This window comes from Lepidochelys olivacea, assembly GCF_965140295.1.
Source record: "Lepidochelys olivacea isolate rLepOli2 genome assembly, chromosome: 2".
Lineage (NCBI taxonomy): Eukaryota > Metazoa > Chordata > Testudines > Cheloniidae > Lepidochelys > Lepidochelys olivacea.
The window spans coordinates 252,209,708-252,231,285 of NC_140412.1; positions in this window are offsets into that span (position 1 = coordinate 252,209,708).

The window sequence follows — 21,578 nt, forward strand, 5'->3', positions numbered from 1 at the left end:
ATTCTTTATAACCTTCCCATAACCTTCATTTGCGGGAGAGGGGATGGTGAGGTCCCAGCAGTGGGTTGGCTGGGGACCAGGATAGGTAAGGGGAAGGGGTGATGGAAGACCCCCAGGTATATATTGAACTGTTTATGGAATCACCTGCACTATACACTTTTATCTGCTGGGTACTCCCAGACATTTAAGAATAAAGTTGCGGCCTAATTAAATCACATCCAGTGTCTCCTGTCCTTCTTCTAGCATAGCTGGAGAAATGTACAGGGTTTAATAGAATGAATTGGCTTCCACATCACCTGTTTTTACAGAACAGGGTTCAGTTTAACAGCATTCTGCTCATGTGCATTAATAGTCTTACAGTCATTGTTTACTTATATGTTCCCTCTTATATTCAGTAGCATGCTAATGTTATAGGCAGACTTGGAAGAATTCAATTTTTTTTTTATAATTTCAACAGATATCAATGTTTATTTTTAAGCATTTTTTTTAAAAAATATTGATTTAAATTTTCACAGTTGCAAAAATTATGAATTTTAAGCTATTTTTTTTATCTATTTAAATTTTTACAATTGCTGGAAATCATAAGCAGTCAAACAATTATTTAATGACAGAAGATGTTGAGGTTCATAAACTTAAAGCTTTATAACCAGTACGGCATAAATTGTCAACATCACATGTCAAAATATACAAAGTAACTACATTTAAATCAGATTCTAAGAAGTTCTCAGACAGCACTTTTCTTACCTTGCTTATCTGTAAATTTGATTATTGATGGAAATATGTTTTTGTTGCTTCGTGTGTGTACAATGAAATCGATGTTTACCAACATTTACTAATAATAATCTAATCCTTCCAAACCTGCCATTACAGATGTAGACTTATCGGCGTTTTTTCATTTCCCTATAATACAGTCGATTTTCAGTAAAATATTTGCACTTGCACCATTTCCATGTTCCTTGATTTTATTGTGCCTGTCCAGATGCTGTTTTGGTCCTTCACTGATATTAATATTAATACTTTCTCCTTGGGATTTTTTAAACACCAGTCAGTAGCTGCAAAACACTGTATCCAGCTTCTTGCAAATTTGTATTCTCACAACTACTGTAAATTAAGACATACACAGCACTTTCTTATTTCCAGTGTTACCAGTACAGAGGGAAATTCAATTCTCACTGTAGATTTTCTGGGTACTTCTGTGTGTGTCACTGTAGTTATGAATATGATTGCAAAGACAAGGAATGAGAAACACTAGCAATCTTCTGGAGGTCCACAGGACTGGAGGAGAATGAGTAAAAGAATTCCTAAGCCAACATTTTTATCTATACATATAACATGTTTACTATAGCAGCCCTCACTGTGTTATCAAAATGCCCAGTCCAGCTCCCATTGACTTGAATGGGAATCTTTGTCCAGGTGGTTCAAACGGGTCATTCAGATCTGCCACAGACTTTTGCCTTCTCTTTTCCCAAGTTCCAGGATTTCTGGCTTTTTGATTCCCCTCTTCCCCATAGCTCCCCTTAGTGTTTTAGTCTTCTGTTGGGAGTCTGGCAGTTAGATGCGTCTTGAAGTGTCACCTAAAGTTTTAACCTTGTGTTATCTCCTCCCATAGCTCATTCCCAAGTTGAGAACATCTAACAAAGAGCACTTGAATAAGGAGTTAAAACTGCAGGATAATTTGCTCATTGAGAACTGCACTTGCCCTGACACCTATGAAATAACATATACAGATAAACACTAATAACCTCAGAGACTCCTAAATTTTGTAGGGGCAAAAAGCAAAACCTCCCATCTGAGGGAAAACCACCTTGAAAATACTTCTAGGAGGCACTGACTGACCATGCCTAAAATAGGAAAGTCTGGTATCATTAAGCACAACCTATCTGATTTCAAGGTATTATGGAATGGATCCACAGACCATAGCAATGTCAGGGTATTAAATTGCAAGAAAAGAAATTTAGGGGCATTAAGGCTCCATTACATACAAAGAGGAAATGTTAAATCCATGAGGGTGGAAGTAAGCTGGACAATCCTGAAGGACACTGTATTTGTGACACAACCACAATTATTCTGAGAAAAGAAAAATACAAGAAAACCAATGTAATTCCCTGAGGCGTTGCTCAAAGACCTGAGGGTAAAAATATCCTTTTCTGGATATGGAGAAGAAAAAAAGAACCAAATGAATTTAAGGCCAAAGTAACATGTGCCTGCAAATAATAATACCTAGCTGTCATACAGAACTTTCCCTCAGTAGATCTCAAAGTGCTTTACAAAAACGGCCAGGATCATTATCTCCATTTTACAGATGGGGAAACTGAGGCACAGAAAGGCAAAATAACTTGCCTAAGGTCACCAAGCAGGCAAGTGGCAGAGCTGGGTACAGAACCCAACTGTTCTGAGTCCCTGTCTAGCACTCTACCCACTCATCAACACTGCCTCCCTATTCATGCATGTACAAAATGCTACCCTGGCACACACTATCAGGTAACCGCAGGCACAGATGATTTCTTATGGATGTATGTACCCATCTGCATGCTCACACTTGCACAATGGCTGTACACTTTTTTGCAATCACACTGTATCTGCTTTGAAAATCTAGATATAGGAATATTCATAAAAATAGAATATATTCATGTCAAAATGGTCAGATACCATGCATCATCCTAGGGTTTTCAGAGAGTTAGCTAATGATCTTATCAAATCACTAATGATTATTTTGAGAGGTGTAGCAGGGTGGTCACCCGCTCTGGCCTTAAAGGGCTTAAAACAGCCCAGGAGAGGGCTGTGGCTGGGAGCAAGGCTTATTGGGGGAAGCAGGCTCAGCTGTGGCCACGCCCCAATCAGAGCTCAGCTGGTCCTTATGAGAGGGCAGTGGGCCAGGCATAGACTCTCCCTCACCCTGCCTTTAGAGGGAGAAGGGCCTGGCTGCTGGGGAGTGTACCTAGGTACCTAAGGTAGAGCAGGGCTGGGGAAGGACAGATGAGCTGGGAGGCTCCAGACTGGAAAAGTCCCAGGCTGCAGGCCTAGCAGACAGCCTAAGACAGGGTACTGGGGTTGCAACAGGGCAGCCCACAGGTAGGCAGAGGCAGCAGGTCCAAACCCCCTTTGCCTGTGATGATTGGCTTATACACTGCAGTCTGCCCCAATGGTGACTGGCAGTAGCCAAAGACTGAGGTGAGGTGGGAATAGTGGGTGAGGGTTCTCTGGGGAGGGGAGACCCAGAGACTGTGGGGGTACTGCCAGGCAGCACCCTGGGTAAAAGGGGCACCAGGGTCCAGGAGGGACTTGGGGACCCAGCGGCAAGCAGGATACTGGCCTGCAGAGGGTGCTCTGGAGGAACCAATTCCCTGAGAGACCAGCAGGAGGTGCTGCAGGGGTGAGTCTCGCACTATGACAAGAAGTTATGGTGTAGCGGTGGCAGGTGTTTGTGATGATGTGAAGCAAATGCAGTGGTGATCTTCAAAAAAAGAGGAAAGAGTGATCCTGGCAATTACCATCAAAGAAGTGTAACATTCAGCATTTTATAAATGTTTTCTTGCAACAAAATTTAAGCTTTAAATAGTTATTTGGTACTACAGTAATTGTAGTAGAGTGTCTTCCCAGCTCCACACACAGATTTAATAAACAGACTCACTCCTCACTTACAAGAGTTGGCCATTAGCATTTGATTCTGTGTGAGGAAGATCTGGTCTGCTGAGATGATTTGAAGAATATCAAAGGGAGCCAATTGCTCAGACTGACATTATCACATAACCAACCACATTTTGATGTGTAAGCTTATACATTCCTTCAGCCTCAGTCAAATTTCTTGGCATTGTCAAAAAACCAAGCCATGCTCTTGATGAAAGCAGCTGTCAGTCAGCACCAGGACTTGCCTTTTGAATAGGCGTACTTGATCTCAAACACTCTCACCTGTACAGCATGATAGGTTGAATCAACTCCACTCTTTTTCTCTCAACCTTAGATAAGCCTGTCATCAAAGTGAAGAGAGAAAAAAGAATCATAACTCTAATGTCAGATTTGACAGAGGAACCTGTTAGTCAAGCAGCTTTAAACTGTTTCTCTATGTAGCAAGTGATATCTTGGCACCGTGACAAGAAGTTATCACTGCACTTATTTGTACAATGAAAGGGGGGGAAAAATGACCACGCTTTGCTGGACCTTAGGAACAAATGATCAGAGAAGACATTTAATGAAACACTATCACAACAGCACAACTTTCATATTGGTTCTTACAAAGACCACTGTGAAGAGCCCATAACAAAACATTAAAGGTAACCACCCTATAACAGGTAAGTCAACTTGCTAAGTCAACAGGCTTCAGTAGGCCATATCCTGAATTCCTTACTCAGGCAAAATGGTAAGTAGTGCCGGACAAGGTCCAAAGACAACTAGCTAATGAGAAACTGCAAATAACTTGTTCATCACAGCTAACACTCCAATTCCTAAGCCTGGAGAAGGGTGACGAGAATTGGCCCCAAAGGTTGCATATGTAACAGATTTAGATTATGAAATACTGTCAACGCAACTGTTAATTCATTCACAGTATCTATGATTATTGGTCTTATATGGGCCTTTTGCCAGAGTTACATTTCTAGAAGATGCATAGTTTTAAACACTACCACCATGCATTTAAGCATTATATTTCATCCAGTGATTTAACAATGCTGTACAAATGATAATACTCACAACTCCACCATGAGATAGGCAGACAATTATACCCATTTTACAAATGGGTAAACTGAGGCACGAGTATTATTAGGCTCAAATCTTAGGAGGTGCTAAACACTCTGAGTTCTCATTGGTCTGAATGCTAGTTGATGGAATCCAGCATAAGTGACTTGGTCACTGCTGCCCAGTGAATCCTGGCCAAAGTTAGCCATTTTGGCTCCTAATCCCCTGTTCTAACTCCTGGACTACACATATTCCTGCAAAATAGTCTGAGACAGTAGTTGCTAGTAGGTTTGTATTCCAGAATAGTATTGTGTGGCTTTTTGAAATGAAAGTTATCCTATCTCCAAGTACCTTAGGTTACCAGGAAAGACAATACCTTCAATTCTATAAAGCTACAGAGAGAGAGAAAATTCATGACGGTCAGAAAAGGTCTGAGAGTTAATGCCTTCCATTTAACTGAATTAAAGCAGAATTCTAACAGTGTGCTGAGCTTCTGTCAGAAACATACCAGAGCAGAAATTAGTGGATGCATTTTCAGTCATTCCTAAGAAAACCCATTTCCAAAGTTTAATACACAAAAGTGGCATATGTTCTCAATAATAAATGGCTTTTTATAATATTTCAGATAGTGAAAGTTATTTCCTTGCATCTTTTAAGATGAAAAAGAGAAAGCAGCTTAAAAACAACAAAACTCTCTATGGCTGAGCTTTATAAAGAGGCCACAAGTAGTTAGTTGTATGTTGGAATTTTCAAAAGTCAGATGCCCAGCTCTCACTGACTTACAATGGGCTATATGCTGATCTCCTTTAGGCCTGGCCTATGCACAGATTTTGCAGTGGTAGAACTAATATGCTGAGGGATGATCTTTCACCAGAATGATTAAAGTAGTACAACTCCCCTAGTGTGGATGTAATGACGTTGGTGCCTTATACCAGGGTAGCTAATTCCCCTTCTCATCAAGGAATAGCTATATTAGCAATTAGGTGTTTATATGGTTTTAAAAATTCCTCTATATGCTTATCTGCATCTTTAGGCACCTAAAATGCTTTAAAAATCTGACATTTAGTCTCTCTCAGACTCAGTTTTGCCTCTGTATAATGGGGATAATAGCAGTGCCTCATCTCACAGGAGTATTGTGAGCATAGGTGTTGACTCAGTGGGTGCTCAGGGGTTCAAGCGCCCATGGGGAAAAAAATAAATAGGGAGTGCTCACCATTCACGGACCGTGGCCCCACCCATGCTCTACCCTGACACCCCACCCGCGCTCCGTCTCTTCCCCTGTGGCCCTGCCTGTACTGGTCCTCTTCCTGCTCCCACTCCACCTCTGCCCCTGAGGCACCCATCGCTTGCTCCTCTCTGTTCCCTCCCCCCATCACTTATCCTTAAGGCAGGAGGGGGCACAAAGGAGCGAGTGGTGGGTGGTAGGTGCTCGGGGGTGGGGATGAGAGGAGCAAGCGGCGGGAGGGTGGAGAGAGCCTCGGGGGAGAGGAGTAAGTGGGAGGCGCTCAGGGGAAGGGGTAGAGAGGAGCGAATGGTGGGCAGGTGGGGGAGCCCCATGGGAGGGGGCGGAGCAGAGTGGGAAGAGGCAGAGTGGGGGTGGGCCTTCAGGAGAAGAGACCAAGCAGGAGCAGGACCTCAGGGTAGAGCGAGGGTGGAGTACCCACCAGGAAAAACAAAAGTCAGTGCCTCTGATTGTGAGGATATATACTAGAGCCAGCTGGAGAATGACCATTCCAATTTACAAAGATTTCAAAATTTGGCTTCGTTTTGAATCAGAATGAAACCCAAACATTTCCAAATTCCCTGTAAAGGAAAATTCTGAAAGAAAAATAGTTCTGAAAATCAGAAACGCTTCACTTTGACAAATTTAAATATTTATCTTCAGTTTCCATTTATTTCATTTTATATTATAGTATAGAATACAAAATACAAGAATTCTCATCCAAAAGTATTTTAATGAAAAATCCAAAAGTTTCCTTCTGAAAAATGTTGAAATGGGCATTTCAATAGAGGTGAAAATTCTTCCCCTCTAGTTTTTCTCCTAAACAAATTTTTGGCTAAATTGAAACAATTTTATGAAGCATTTCAATTTCGACAGCACTACATTTTCCGACAGAAAAATGGTTCTATCAAAGATTTTTTCTAACAAATGTTAACAAATATGTAATCAACTGTCAGGTACTCAGTACTACAGTAATGGGAGCCATAGACGTACCTAAGATAGGGTGCATTCCATGGTCTTATATTGAAATCAGTTTGTCTTTTCAGTGTAAGTATAAAGGCTACTCCAGGTGGTCTTCTGTTTTTAAATATTTTCTTCATTTATTTAGACTAACTAGAAGGCCTGCAGGATTACTTCTCTTCAATGTTTTATTGGTACCAGGATAGGGAGTGACCTACTTCTACCCCATAGTCTTATTATTGCCTGCTCATTTTCTGTCAAATGACTTTGTGCACCCCCATAATATTCTAAATGTTTCTCTATTTTAACTTTATTTTTATTGTTTTCTTTTTTTACAGACTTTACACACACACACAGATATAATTATATATATATATATATATATGTATATTATATATAATTATTATTATTATGACCTTATAAAAATAATTATGCACCTGGAAAGGAGGAAGACTGGCAAAGCACCAACACTTTGTTCCTCACAGAGTTTCCAGACTGGAAATCAAGTAGTCCACACTGGCTTGGTAGAATTTGATTTTTATTGATACTACTGTTTATTTTTCAGCATTTTTTCTATTTTTTATCAATTTAAATTTTCACAGTTGTAGGAAATTATGGGGGATCAGACAATAATTATTTAAATCTTTATAACTGTTAAAACATACGGTCAACATCATATGTCAAAATTTAGCCTTAAATCAAACTCTTAAGTTCTCAAGCAGCATTTTTCTGACTTTGCCGATATGTACATTTTTATCATCATTGATGGAATATTTTTATTAGACAGTTTGTGCATGTATGGTGAAATTGACATATGAATATTTTCCAATAAAAATCTAATCTTTCCAAGCCTAACCATACAGTAGCAGATTACTTGTATGAGGATGGGATCCAGAAGAAACACTCTGTTCAAACTCCATGATTTGGAATTGTATTTGGTTGGTTTAAACTGGGCTCCAATATCCTGAAACATTATGAGGAATTAGAAGCCACAGTGCTGGATCTGAGATACTCAAGTTAGGGTCCTCAATGCAATCTCTTGCGAATGACAGTTCAATTACTCTGTTTTACATAGGGTCCCTAATGCAAATAGCTTAGAATATTGTACATAAACAGTTTAACAAAAATCTAATGTGGAGGTTGTGATAGGTGTGAATTTTCACAACTGTCTAGTTAAAAGAAGACCCTGAACTTTTTCAGGTTCCCCGATCCCAACAGACCTCGCTGAAATTATTTAATAGATACCAGTATAAATAGTACAGTACCACTAAATACAAGATGAACAGCAGTATCTCTGTCAGATGCTATCTTCTACGTACTATTTAGCTATCACTATTAACCTGTAGCAGATCTGGGACATGGACATCACTATGAATAAGGATGAATAAGCCTGAGACCCCATTCTAGCCATCCTGTTTTAATGAACCTTTTATTTGCTGAGGGATAAGTGTGAACAAGCAGATCAACACTCTCTTGGATAAATTTTACATCTGACCTGTGAAATGCAGGTCATTTAGCAAGTATGAAACACAATACTTCCTGACCCAGAAAAGAAAGGTTATTCCTAATGTGACATAGCAGCTAAGCCACAGGAAGCTCTTTAAACATTATTCCAGTTTTCCTGAAATAAATGTTTTAGTTTCATTCCTGCTGTGAATTTTTACCTTACACTTCTGAATTTGAACCACAATTATCATATCTGCAAGGTGATTAAAAAGGACATTCTCTTATTTTCTCTTCAGTTCCATACCCTGAAAAGCTGCTGTCTTTCCAGAGCTCCCTAGAATATTCGTCTCTCATTACCAGCCACTTCTAAACATGTGTTTTTATATATGCATGCTTTGGAACACATCAGGAACATCTTGTTTTCCCCAGGCAAAATCTTCATATGCTGAGTTGACCTTGATGGCATCATGGCCCAAACTTGCAGTTCTACATCCTTGGTTATATTGTTCTGTTTACTTACTTCTTCCACATTTACTTCAACTATCCTTTTTCCACAGTGCTATTTTTGACATCATACTAGATCAAATCCTATCCTTAGTTACACTGTGGTGGCACTATGGGATTATATGGGTGTAAATGAAGGCACAATTTAGCCCACTGCATGTAAAAGTATATGGACCTTGAGTTAAATCCATTTTACCTTTTATATCTCAAGCACAAGAGGATTGCAAGTTTCTAACTCATATAACTAGATTTCACTTTGAAATTACAAAGAAATTACTACTACAAGGGATGTGCAAAACTCAACTTTTTCATTTCATATTGGTTCACTTGAACATCTTTTGTTTAATCTCTACCATTATGACCATCAGTGAATAGAGCAGAAGACAATGTGATATTGTGAAAATGCTAGATATTTTGTGGAGTTAACTTGAATTTATGCTTTCCTATGGAACAGAAGCCCACCAAGTCCCACCATGAGTATATAACTAGACTGCTAATATGAATGCATCTTATCTGAAAGCAATTTTACCTCCAGGCCAGAAGACTGTAGAATCTAGTACCCCTTCCTGGAACAGCTGCCACTTTAGATAAGCTATTACCAGCAGGAGAGTGGGGTGGGGGGAGAGAAAACCTTTTGTAGTGATAAACAACCATTTTTTCATGGTCTGTGTGTATAAAAACATCCTCACTGTATTTTCCACTTTATGCAGCCGATGAAGTGAGCTGTAGCTCACGAAAGCTTATGCTCAAATAAATTGGTTAGTCTCTAAGGTGCCACAAGTCCTCCTTTTCTTAGTACAGCAAAGCTGCATATCTTAAGCCAGCCTGCAGTTCAAGGCACATACAATAGGTTTGGTGTCTTCATGAAACTGATTATGTATTTTTGCAGGTTGGACTTTTTTCATAATGCCAATATCCAATATCAATGAGTCCAACACCCTCAAATGACTATACTGAATAAAACAAGCAGCATGGTACTCAATCATATAACCTACAGCCCCAGAGCTGACAAGGCTACCTGCTAAACCATATATCAATTTAGTTACAAGTTGAGGCCGAGGCATATTCATATTTAGAGGACTAACTGACTTTATGGTCCCTAGTGCCTGCCAGACCAGTGGACAAATGAGCAGTGGCCCAGTGGCTCATGCTGGGCCCACTGTAAACTTCATTTACAGTGCCTCTCACCTCCATAAAAAGAGAGTCATTGCGCACCTCTAACGCATGCAACTCCTGACCTACACTCTCTCTTCTACTCTGTCTTTCAATCCTGAGCAGATTCTCTCATGTAGGCCAAATTACAACGGGATATTGTGATACCTACAAGTGTCCACTAAGCACTAGCCTGAGACTAAACCACTCCTTTTCATTTGGGCCTTAACTTTGGCTCTGAAACCAGGCACCCATGGGGAAAACATCTGTGCGTTAGCCACCAGACTAAATACACGTGCCTTTAGGAATTGCATTTCTGGTGCCCAAATCATTGTCTTGCACCGTGTAGTCATTGACACCAGTGCAAAGTGGGTGTAAATGCTATCATTCTGGTATGCTTGTGTTCTATACCCACTTTCTTCTTCTGTGAATGTGTACACAAGGCGTTGGACAACGATGAATTAGGCCTGTGTTTCTTTGTTGGGATACATGAGACAGCATAAGACAGGTTCTGAATGTGAAAACTTAAGTGCCAGATGCATAGCTGGTAGATTATCAAGGAGTCAGAACCACAAATTCAAACTGTCTGGCTTTTGGAACTGCTTCACACAAAATTACTTTCTTGCCACTCACCCTCCAAACATGTTCAGGTGCTGGCATTTTCACCCAGACTAATTAACACTATGGAAATCACATGACCTTATCATGGAGTTCAGTAAGCTCCTAAATTGCCGCAGAGTACAGCAACATAACTCATAAAATCTTGCTAGGTATTGTAGCAATCATTTTATAACAACAATTTAAGTGAAACAAATAACAAGAAAATGCAACACAAATGCGATAATTATTCTCGTTTACGTGAAAACAAAGATACACTAACTCTAAATCACCTTCCCACTGACTCCACTGACTCTCAACAGCTTCCCTGCTCCACAAATGTGCTTTCAGCATTCAGAAGCCATGTACGTTTTATCTGAAGTTAGCATTCTCTTAAAGAGACTTTTTTCAGCTCTCCATTCAATTTCTATGGGAAAGTGGCCCTTTTACAAGGCCCCAGCATACTCCAGGAAGGAGGGATTCAGCTGCAGTAGGAGATGCCCACAATACTTTTGCCCCAAATCTCCTGAAGAGCCAATAGTGCCAGCAGCAATGCCTCTCTCCAGACCCAACAGCCCCATTTGCCCCAGTGACATCATCAGCATCAGATTCTGTGGCCTACTTTATGGTGTTGGTTGACTCATTGGTGGATGGGTGAGTGTAACTGAGTGGATGGTTAGGTTAGGAGCAAATGCTGGTGGTACCTTTGCAACCCCAGACCTCACATACATTGGAGTGTACATTCTATGTTTGATCAGTGAACTCTCTGTCCAGTTGCACCCGCTGGACTCAAACCTGCCCCCTGGTCGGCAGCAGGGAATGTGGGAAAATCTTCAGAGGCCTGGCTGCTCCCCTAGCCCTAGGAAGCTAACACCTTAGAGGGAGGTGAATGTGCGAGGAAGAGATGTCTGAGGGAATGTGAGGATATTTTTTAAAAGCGCTGATAATGCTAGTTAGGATGTGTCATTTACATGAAGGGGGAACAAAAAAGTCCATTAATTACTTAACATGCAAATAGGCAGTAAGCCCAGAACACACAGTTATGGCTTGATACAGAACTCTTTAAAATGATGATTTGGCATCATCAACCTGTGCACAGCGTCACAGGGAGTGGCTCTTCTCTGACCTTCTCCCCACAGAAACAGCATGGTCTCCAGCCGTTATGTCCTCACTGTATCCTTTTATTTGAAGTCTCCACCACCATTTTCCCAACAGTCCCCACGCAACAGCCTATTTGCAGCACCAGGTTTTGGCCCTCTCCCCAGGACCTGAGGGGAAGACGTCTCCCTCCCTTGAGGCCTCTAGAATTGGGCTCAACTTGCCCTGGTCCCCTCTCTCTCCGTTTGACACTTCCTTCCTGCCTCTTTATCAGCCTTGGGATGATGGTCTAACTGGCTCCTTATTCCATCTGTCCAGCCTCGTTGTTTAATTAACTCTGTCAGCTTTCTGGGAGGCAGGGAGAACTAATTGATAACTCAGTGATCAGAGCGCAGGCTCACCTCTTCGCACCCTGCTGTTCTAAAGGAATACAGAGATCTTTGCTGCTGTTTTTGATTAAACTGTACTATTTGACTAAAACTCTTAGAAATTAAAATATTTTGGTGTTATGCTTGCCAACAGACTTAATTTAACAGAATAGTAGAGTTAGGGCTACAGCTCACTATACATATATTTTCTCTTTTATAGAAAAATCTTTTAAAAAAATTAGATACAGAACACGTTTGTGTGGGGGAGGGGAGTGGAGAAAACCCGGATTTGTGTTGGAAATGGCCCAACTTGATTATCATACACATTGTAAGGAGAGTGATCACTTTAGATAAGCTATTACCAGCAGGAGAGTGGGGTGGAGGAAGAGAAAACCTTTTGTAGTGGTAAACACCCATTTTTTCATGCTTTGTGTGTATAAAAAGATCTTCTGTACTTTCCACAGTATGCATCCGATGAAGTGAGCTGTAGCTCGCGAAAACTTATGCTCAAATAAATTGGTTAGTTTCTAAGGTGCCACAAGTCCTCCTTTTCAATTTGAAAAGTAGTTATTCGATTTCTAATGATGGGATGGATTGTTATGGTGTTGAGGAGGTTTGACACATATTATTACAAATTGAGACAACAGTACCCCCATGCTGTAACTGAAGTGTTGTTCCACTGGGTGCTGTTGAAATTTGTGCACATGCATTTTGAAAAAAATGGTCAGGGTTGACAACAACTCTTTGACCAGAGTGTGCGTTGTCTTTTTATACTGAACATCTCAGGCTCTACACACCAGAAAAAAAAATGCTACAATAGATTAAAATAATGGCGATGCAGCCCTAAACTCACCTTTTGCATTTGAATTATCTGAATTGGCAATTTTGCAACAGAAAAGCTTCAAAAACAGACTCCAAGGAGACACTGCTGAGCTTGAATAAATATGCAAACTAGAGACCATTAACTTGGGTTTGAATAGAGCCTGGGAGTGGCTGGGTCATTACACATATTGAATCTATTTCCTTAAGTTAAGTATCCCCACACCTTCTTGTCAACTGTCTAAATGGGCCATCTTGATTATCACTACAAAAGTTTTTTCCTCCTGCTGATAATAGCTCATCTTAACTAATTAGCCTCTCACAGTTTGTATGGCAACTTCCAACTTATCTGTATGTGTGTATATATATCGTACTATATGTTCCATTCTATGCATCCGATGAAGTGAGCTGTAGCTCATGAAAGCTTATGCTCTAATAAATGTGGTAGTCTCTAAGGTGCCACAAGTACTCCTGTTCTTTTTTTGAATTGGCTATGTTACAATTGGCCAAATTCTGACCTTAGTTACAACCATGAAACCGCACTCAACAGGATAGCATAAATGTAACGGAAGTCAGAATTTAGTCCAGTTTGTGGTACACAGAGTTTATGTCTTTCAATCTACCCTTTCAATGTTGTTCCAATGTGTAAAGTGTTCCTGGAAGAATTTAGCATGTTACTAAGCACTTCATGAATTGTTTTATCTTGCCGCTTACTTGTCACCCAAAAAGGCAAAGACACAAGCACACAATCATAAGGCCCCATCCTGAATGCCTTGTGCATCTAAGACTCCCACTGAATTCAATGTGAGTTTTGGATGTCCAAGTCAGTCAAGTTTGGGCTGCAACAATGTTTAATTGAAATCCATATATATATATATATATATATATATAGTGACAAATTCCTCCTCTGCCTTGGTGGGTCCTGCACTTCCTGGCAGATTTTGCTCGCCTCAGAGGTTCACGGCAGTCCTCAGTTTGGCCGCTTCTGCTAGAGGCTCAAACCTGCCATTCATTCAGCTAACCTCATCACTGGCCAGCATGGGGGAAACGGAGAACAATCTCTGTTGCCCACCTAGTGGGTCAGGGACAGGCCAGATCCCTTTCCAAATTAGAGCTTCCCTTCTGGTGTTGCTCACAGACCAGGTCAACTCCTCCTGTGTCCGATCAGGAGTTGGGGGGTTGGGGAGAACCCGGGCCCACCCTCTACACCGGGTTCCAGCCCAGGGCCCTGTGGATAGCAGCTGTCTACAATGTCTCCTGTATCAGCTGCATGACAGCTACAACTCCCTGGGCTACTTCCCCAGGGCCTCCCCCCAGCACCTTCTTTATCCTCACCACAGGATCTTCCTCCTGAAGCCTGGTCACGCTTGTACTCCTCAGTCCTCCAGCAGCACGCCTTCTCACTCCCTGCTCCTTGTACGCCCTGCACTAACCGATGGGAGGTCCTTCTTAAACCAGGTGTCCTGATTAGTCTCTCCTGCCATAATTGATTCTAGTATGTTCTTAATTGGCTGCAGGTATCTTAATTAGCTTGCCTGTCTTAATTGGTTCTAGCAGGTTCCTGATTGCTCTAGTGCAGCCTCTGGTCTGGTCACTCAGAGAACAGAAAACTGTTCATCCAGTGGCCAGTATATTTGCCTTCTTCCAAACTCCTGTACCCCACTGGTCTGGGTCTGTCACATAACCCACTGGACGCCAGGACCCAGTAAGAAAATGGCTGCCATACTCATCAACAAAAGAAAAGCTCTTCTAGGGAGTATTTCTTAAACTGATAATGCATCTATTGCTGCACTGCATTGACATTGTACTGCTGATCTGGGAGCTGTAGATCCCTGAATGTCCTCTGTTACTGGTGCTATCTTGGAATTCAAGCAAACTCCAAAAGGGTGTAGTGTTTCTCTGTGGTCAAGAAAAAAAAGCTTTCAGTTTCAAGAATGTGAACTGCTGTTGCAGAACATAAAAATGGCCATAATGTATCAGACAAATGGTCCATATATCCCAGTATGTGCCAGATGCATAAAAGAGAATGGACAAAACAGGTCAAATATTAAGTGATCCATCAAGTCATCCAGTCCCAAGTGCTGGCACAAAGAGGTTGGGGGACACCCAAAGCATGGTGTTGTGTCCCTAACCATCTTGACTGATGGCCATTGATGAACCTGTCCTCCATGAACTTGTCTAATTCTTTGTTGAACCCAGTTATAATTTTGGCCTTCATCCCCTGGCAACGTGTTCCACAGATTGACTCTGCACTGTGTGAAGAAGCACTTCCTTTTGTTTGTTTTAAACCTGCTGCCTATTAATTTCATTGGGTGAGCCCTACTTCTGATTTTATAGAGCTCTACCATATCCCCATTTAGTCATCTCTTTTCCAAGCTGATCAGTCCTAGTCTTTTTAATCTCTCCTCATATAGAAGCTGTTCCCGTAATCATTTTTGTTGTCCTCTGTACTTTTTCCAATTCTAATATATCTTTTTTGAGATCGAGCAACTGGAATTGTGTGCAGTGTTCAAGGTGTGGGTGTATCATGGATTTATATAGTGGCATTATGGTATTTTCTGTCTTATTATCTATCCCTTTCCTAATGGTTCCTAAAATTCTGTTAGTTTTTTTGACATCTGCTGCACATTGAGTGGATGTTTTCAAAGAACTATCTGTAATAACTCCAAGATCTCTTTCTTAAGTGGTAATAGCTAATTTAGACCCCAACATTTTGTATGTATAGTTGAGAAAATGTTTTTCAATGTGTTACTTTGTACTTATCAACCTTGAATTTCATCTGCCATTTTGGTACCCAGTCATCCAGTTTAGCGAGATCCCTTAGTAATTCTTTGAAGTTAGTTTTGGGTTTAACTTTCATGAGTAATTTTGTATCATCTGCAAATTTTGCCACCTCAGCATTTACTGGCTTTTCCATCTCAGTTATGAATATGTTGAACAGCACAGCCATAGTACAGATCCTTGGGGGACCCCGCTATCTACCTCTCTCCATTGTGGAAACTGGCCATTTATTCCTACCCTGTGTTTCCTATCTTTTAACCAGCTATTGATCCATGAGGGAACCTTCCCTCTTATCCCATGACTGCTTACTTTGCTTAAGAGCCTTTGGTGTGGGACCTTATCAAAGGCTTTCTAAAAGTCTGAGTACACTATAGCCACTGTATCACCCTTGTCCACATGTTTGTTGATCCCCTCAATTCTAACAGATTGGTAAGGCATGATTTCCCTTCACAAAAGGTGTGTTGATTCATCCGCAACCTACTATATTCATCTGTGTGTCTGAGTGATAATTATTTTCTTTACTATAGTTGCAACCAATTTGCATGGTACCAAAGTTAGGCTTATTGGCCTCTAATTGACAGGATCACTTCCAGAGTCTTTTTCAAAAATCGGCATCAAATTAGCTATCCACCAGTCATTTGGTACAGAGACTGATTTAAGAGCTAGGTTACATACCACAGTTGTTAGTTCTGCAAAGTCTACAAATGGCAACAATAACAAAATCATCAGTGGCATCTCTGATAGATTTGAAACAAAAGAGATTCTGCTAAAACATACAGTACATCCTTTCAGTCAAGGCACCTCAGACACAACTGCGCATGTCTCTGCAAGCCAACTGGAGGACGGACCGCTGTTAGTGTTACGCAGGGAACTGAAGAAGCAGGGCCTCCACAGACATGTTGTCATTCCTGTCTACATAATGACTGCATAGTCACTGGACTCTAAATCAATCTCATTACACCCCCATCCCTGTCCATCATGTGTCTCAGAGGGGCAAGCACCGAACTGTGGCCTCAGATTTTAATAACAGCCATTGAAGTCAGCGATTACTAACCCTGTACACCATTGTGAGCCCTCCTCCCCAGTCTACCCAGCAATGCTTCCACATGTGGGAGGAGGAGATTGCTTTCTGCAGCGTGCACAGCAGGGCGTCCTTGCTCCAGAAGGACTCTCATAGCTTCTGCTGTATCAAGCCCAAACTGTCTTTCTCACTTCTGTTGCTAGGATTTCCCAGGTTGATTTTAATACATACGCAGCATGGGACAAAGGAGATCTCTATTATCTATCTATATATTTTCCTCGTGGTCCTGATTCAGCAAGGTACTTCAGCAAGCATGTCTATAGCTTTAAGCACAAAGGTAGTCCTACTGACTACTCACATGCTTAAAGTCATGCATCATCATGCTGAATCAGTGCCTAAAGTTACCTGCAATAATTTAACTCTATTATGGATTAAATCCTGTCTCCACTGAAATCAAGAGGAGTTTACCATTGACTTCAATGGGTCTAGGGGCTCAACCCAGATTCTGCCGCCCTACTTCTTCTATTCATGACAGAATCTGGCCTGATGTATTTTCTTCTTTTTTAATTTGCGAAGCTGCTTCTTTCATTGCACTCTTTTGAGAGAATCCCAAGACCGAGCACCAACAAAACAAACTGCTTCACAAGTGGGTTCAAAGAAGTAGTGGGGGGAGGGGAGGAATAAATGAATAAAAACAAATCACACATTTTCAGAGGATAGGATCTTCTTCAGTGTATGTCTTCAAAAATGTGCTGATTAAGTGACTTATCTCCCAACTGCAAACTTTAATGAAGCTGACATTTCTTCCCCTCCAATGTTCTGCTGTCAGACTAAAAACCTTTCCACTTAAAATAGATACGTATGGTAATAGATATCTGAACGAAAGATCAAACAGACATTAAGCACCGCAAAAAGAGCCTGCTAAAAAGATGAAGTCACCCTTTAATGACATTATTATGACATACAAATTAAAAGAAGAACCAGTAAAGAGGATGATAATGCTATTGTGTTACTCAGGTATTTTACCAACAAAATGAAGTTACTTTCTATATCTATCCACTCAACTGACTTATATTCTCAGGATAAAATATACATGAAAATACATTTTTCTTCAACACTAGGAAGAAAAAAATCACCAAACAAACTATATCTCTGTTTGGGGTTGGTATATAGTATCAGATGAACACTGTTTTTCAAATGTTTGATCCTGTGCCTCAAAAAACTACAAAACACCATAAACCAAAATTAAAAACTTCTCCAGCAGTCTATATACAGGAGGTTCGAACTGAAAAACCCCCGAGGAGGGGATAATTATTACTTTGTTGTAAAGCAGATGCATTTTTGGAAGCAGATGCATGCAAGGTAACCTGACTTTGGGAAACCACATTTGAAGCAAATATTTATTTGTGTAACAAACTGAACACTTTCTACCAACCTATTAAGCAGATAAGACTAGCTCAGACCTTTATTATGACATTTCATAGGTAAACTGAAATAAAATTTCAGTTGCTACAGTTTCAGTGGCTCTTCAACTATTCAACCACAGCATTTGAGTCCAGCTAGTTGAGAGCCATGTTATGATCCTCCAGCAGTAAAACCTACAGAGAGGGACAGAGGGAACCTTGAGACAAGGCTTACAGGGTAATTCCTGAGGACTAGGCAGTTGTGAAGAAGACAAAATATGTGACCTCTGAACCTCACAGATCTGGGAAATGCCTGCCCGATAGATCCAGGAACCTTCACTTATAGAGACAGCCTGCGTTACCACTGGCAGCACAGCTCCCTGAGGAGCGGGACTGCTGTGAACATGACCCATCACATCTCCAACCTACTCTCTTCTTACAAGAGGAGGACATCATAGATCAGGAATTAATCAGCTTCTAGCAGCATTAACATCTGCTTAAATAAAAAGCGGAGACACATGCTGACCAGAGTGCTGTTTCCTACCCTTATTCCCTCCGGCGCCTTTGCCTCCCACAAGCCATGAAATCATAACTCCATGAAGCTGCTACAGGCTCTAGGGAAATGGAGGAACTATTTCCCCTTTTGACTGCTTTGGGGAGGAGATGGGTTTCCCCACAACATTGTATTTCTCTTAGCTGCTTGAAAGATAATTTTAAGCACAATTCAGCTCCTAGAGATTACTAAAGATGGCTTCACGGGGGTCGTATTTATTTTATTTAAAAGACTCCAGATTAAGTGTGCTCAGTTTGCATGTAAAGGTGTTTTTCTAACTCTTTTAACTCAACCTGGGATCTGAAAGTAGAGCTGGGTTATTTCCTTATGGTGTATCACCAACAGTAATGAGGAGTCTGCAAACCACATTCTGCCTTCAACCCCACTGTATTCGGAGTATGCCATCAGGAATACTTGCCCAACCCTACTGTCTTCAGTGGGTTTGACTAAGTGTAACTGATTGGACCTGAGTGAAAAATTCTGTTGATGCATGAGGAGGAAGAGAATCCAGCTCATGCTCTCCTAGCTGTGTTGGCTTTCCGGGATGAATAGGAATAAATCACAGTAAACAATATTTTGGTTTATAAAGTGATTAGCTGTAACTGAGTAAACCCACGTGCGTATCTGTGTGAGAAGGTATGATTTGGACACTCACTTTTCAGACTAGAACAGCCCTTTAGATAGATATACAGCAATAAAATGCATTTATCTTTACTAACAAAGTATTCCTTTCCTTTAGTAAAGAGAAGGATTTTGTTCCCTAGTCATCTCTAGCTGATTTTTTTCTACCCTCATCTGCCAGCAATGGATTAACTGGTCTACTGGTCTAGCTTTCCACAGTTCCTTTGGAATCTAATAGCTAAAGCTTTCTTGAGCTCACTTTGAAGAAGTTGACTTCATTTGACCTTACCTGACACAGTAACAGTGTCGTGTCCACATGGCAGTAAGCATCTGTTGATTTGATTTATCTACACCATGTATAATACTGCTATTATTTGATTTAGCTCCTGGTGTTTGCCTGGAAAAAATACAGTCATAATTCTCAGGTTATCATCAAATAAGAGGCACAGCATAAATAATTGCTTTTAAAGCCACAGCAGACCATTTGGGGTTCAATGCTGCAAAGATCAATGCACATGCTTAACATTAAACTTAACAGTACTCCCACTGAGTGCAGTGGGACTAGTCGTATGCATAAAGGTAAGCAGGTGTGTAAATCTTTAGAAGACCAGAGCCTTACAATTATCATGTACTAGACCTAAGCCCAGACATTTTACAAAACAAAAATCAGAAAAAGAACACTGCATTCCTAGAAAGATCTGATACCCTAAGTAAGCATGTTTTTCCAGGTATGTCTACCCTACAAGTGCAGCACTCCAGCAACACCGCTGTAGTTAGTGTTGGTCCTGCTTTGAGCCAAATAGACTAGATGACCTCCTGAGGTCTCTTCCACCCTTCTATTCTATGATTCTGTGAACACTTATGAAAGCAACAGAGGGGATTTTTCCATCACTGTAGCAAATCCACCCACTTAAGGGGCGGTAGCTATTTCAACAGAAGACTTCTTCCATTGATCTAGCTTGCATCTACACTGGGGGCAGGCTGGCCTAACTACATCACACAGGTCATGAAATTTTTCACAGCCCTGAGTAATGTAGCTAGGCCGACCTACATTTTAGGCATAGACCGGGCCTTAGATAGTAAGGTCGTTGGGACACGGTTCAAGTTAAGGGGTTAGCTATTTAAACAGACAGGTCAATCAACACAAGGCCAAGTTGATTACCCTTCCTATAGTTCAAACCAACCCATGAGAGCTCAGAAGAAAGAACCCAGTTAACTCTAATTGTGTCCTGAATAACTCAATATTCATCCTGAATTTGCCACTGCTCTGTGCATGAAACTTCCATTGACATCATTAGAAGTTCTGCAAACAAAATGGATGCAAAATCAGGCCCTTAATTATTATTTGTACTATGGTAGTGCCTACAGGCCCCAGTCATGCACTAGAATCTCATTGTGCTATGCGCTGTACAAACACATGTCAAAAGAGATGTCCTTGCCCCAAAAGCTTACAATCTAAGAGCTGTTCCTTTTCTCCTCTGATTGTTTTTATAGCTATCACACGTTTATCTGATTGCACTGTACTTTTCCTAACATTTTTATACTAAATATTAAATGGCTGTATGATATTCAATGTATTTATTTTTGCTTTTGGGAAGTGCTAATCATTAGCTAATCTATAATTACCACATTGGTGAGGAGAAATTAATTATTAATAGAGATCTTCATATACACCTGTGACCAGATTTGAATTCAGCGGGCCAAATTTACTGCCATAAACGACCAGTAAACGTGTATTTACACCAGCAAATGAGTGTAGAATTTGTCTCAATACCTTTCTGACAAAGCAATATGTGGAGCTGAATTCTCCATACCCTTGGCCCTTGTGTAATCATTTACACCTGTGCAAAGCAACTGTAAAATAGACAGATGGTGACATTAGAGGGATGGTGAGACACACTAGCTTTGCACTTTTAGAACATATGTGAATGACAGCACAAGGCAGTGGAGGTTCAGACCCTTTATCTCGTAACAACAGAAGGCCTGATTCTTTTGTCACTGACACGGGTGTAAATGAGAAGTGACTGCATGGAAGTCAGTCGAGTCCCATAAGTGTACAACCGTCATAAGTAAAAGCAGAACAAGGCCCATAGTCCTTATCCATGGCACTTTAAAAGTATTATTCTAGCCACCAGAGGGCTCACATTTTTCCTATTAATTCAAAAGAAATATTTTTGAGAATGACTAAGAGTTAGTAATGTTTTGAAGATAAAGGCTGTACAGTTCAAACAAAGTATGTTCCTACCAAGATCAGCCTGCAGAGGAAACAACATGGCAATCAGTACTTACCTTATATAATGTGTTCAGCTTCTTTCATTATTTGTGTTGAATGCACCCATTGCAACAGAGTCTGGAAGCCTCA